This window comes from Centruroides sculpturatus, unplaced genomic scaffold (assembly GCF_000671375.1).
Source record: "Centruroides sculpturatus isolate CEXI.00-Female unplaced genomic scaffold, Cexi_2.0 scaffold2639, whole genome shotgun sequence".
Taxonomy (NCBI): Eukaryota; Metazoa; Arthropoda; class Arachnida; order Scorpiones; family Buthidae; genus Centruroides; species Centruroides sculpturatus.
Genome location: NW_019386909.1, coordinates 7,125 through 9,576, shown reverse-complemented (window position 1 = coordinate 9,576; position 2,452 = coordinate 7,125).

Below are 2,452 nucleotides of genomic sequence, written 5' to 3'. Positions count from 1 at the left end.
TACACAGCATTATTAATATGATTTTGGATGTTACAGAACTTTAAAATTACTTTAAAAAATGAAAAATAATTATATCATTTGATTTCAAGATATTTTGTATACCTTAAAAATAATTAATTCTATTCCGGGATTTCCCGGGATCCCGGGAAATAGTTCACTTTTATCCCGGGATCCCGGGACAAGCAAAAGACCGGGAAATGAGAAACCCTACTCTCTACAAAACATAGAAGACATATTATGGCATCACTAGTTTTAATTTTAATGTAACTTAATTAGTTCAGGTTACCTTTCCACAAACAAGACAACAGTCACATAAATCTGTGACAAGACCCGCAAGACATTCTTCCTGTTTTGTCATCACATTGGTTCCTTTGACATTCCTTACAGTCGAGTGCACTAATACTAGAAGAATACACAAAGATATAATCTATGTAATGCTTATATCTACATAAAAGTAGTTTAAAAAATAACTACTTACTCTACGAAAATTGAGAAACACAAGCAAAGAATGAAGAAGAATTTCTTCATGTTCCTACAGAAAATACTCATGTGTTTGTACTTTAGATAAAAAAATACATTCACCTGATGAATATTTTTCAATTTATATACAGTATATTTATACAACTTATTTTATATAACCAAGAACTTGGTCGATAAGAGATAATTAATGTTGAAAACAGACTTCCTTCCTATAGATTGCGAAAAATTTAGGTATAGGCTATGTTTACAGCATCCTTCATATCAAAAAATATGTCACATGATTTTCTATAAACAAACCGAGTTCAAAGAATAATAAAATATAAATACAGTAGAACCTCGATTATCCGCCCCCGATTAACCGACCCCTCGGTTAACCGACCGTCCTAGTCGGCAAATTTCAAATGTCCGCTAGTGATGTGGCGCTACAATATTTGGCAAGACTGGACAAATGGGAAGATTGCTTATTTTACTTTTTTCGAAAAATTTCTTCTTAGTGTACATTCTCTTGACGTACTTTATTAAAACGCAATCAAAAACGCAAAAAACCGCATCTAAAATAGTATAAATAGAAGCAGAGTTCTTTACGGTAAGCCTTAATCCTAACCATTTCCCTTCAGTGGGAGAAATTTCGACACGTATATTATACAAAAACACTTGCGTATTCGAATGCAGCGTCGTGTCAAAATTTCAAAGGAATCGGTAGGAACAAACGAACATTACATTTTTATTTATATAGATAGATAGAAGATGATCCATTTTAGTTCATTTTTACAGAAAAGCATAATGCCTCACAGAAAAGCAAACTCGTACTCGTAGCGTCATCTGTTGGACGTAAAAGCCTTAACCTAGATTATATCTTTTAATTTATATGAATGTTTAACGGAATAATATACAGCCTATGTCTACCCTGAGGTTTCATTCTAAATATTGCTGAAAGAATTTTTGAAATCGGATAAGTAGTTTCGGAGATTACCTGCTGCAAAGAAACTTACATACATACATACATACAAATGTTACCTCTTTATAATATTAGTATAGATTATATTTTTATATATTATCAATTAATAAGTAAATAAATGAAACACCCTCTGCCAAAGTGTACTATGTGTCGTACAAATCGGGTACTATACGTTCCCTCTTCCTCATTCCAGCAGGTTAACCCAATTGGGTGCATCACATGACATTAGTGCTGTGTTCGTTACGAGAATGTTCAACTGTGATGTCATATGTCTTCTACAATTGTATACATCTTTTTAATAGAAAAGAATATTAAATCTTTTCCAGGATAAAAAATTTCAATACATTTGTTGTTACGAAACAATTACGAAACAGATTTATAGAGGAAAAGTTGCTCATGTTAAAAATTTTTTTTTTAATCTATATATATAAAAATGAATGTATGTGTGTCTGTCTGTGTGTGTGTGTGCGTGTGTCCTTCATGCATTACCACACCGTTTATCCGATTGCCGTGAAACTTTGGGAAGTTGTTTAATATACTCCAGCGAAGGTTTGTGGCATAGTACGATTGCCACGAAACTTTGGGAAGTTTTTTAATACACTCCCGCGAAGGTTTCTGGCATTTATCCTACGATAGATGGTGCGCGTTTACACGAGCATTCGCGCACAGTGTGTTCGATCGATTTCAAATTGTAAAGACCATTGTCCCCCTTCAAAAAATATCTGTATATATGCATTTGTAAACTGTTATTTACGATATTTATAATAATTTTTTTTAATCACTTTGATTGTTGCTGCTTCCCTCGTGTTACATAATTTTTTTTTAACCGAAAGCAGCACAACATACTGTCCAACAGGTTTTGTCGACACAGAAGATTCGGATCATTCAGTCAATCTGGGACAATGGCGTGATGAGCAAAAACACTTACATAAATGTGGTTGGCAAAAATCTAACACATATAGTTGTGACGCAAAAGTGTTACGTGACAAACTTGCACAATATTTATGTACTGAA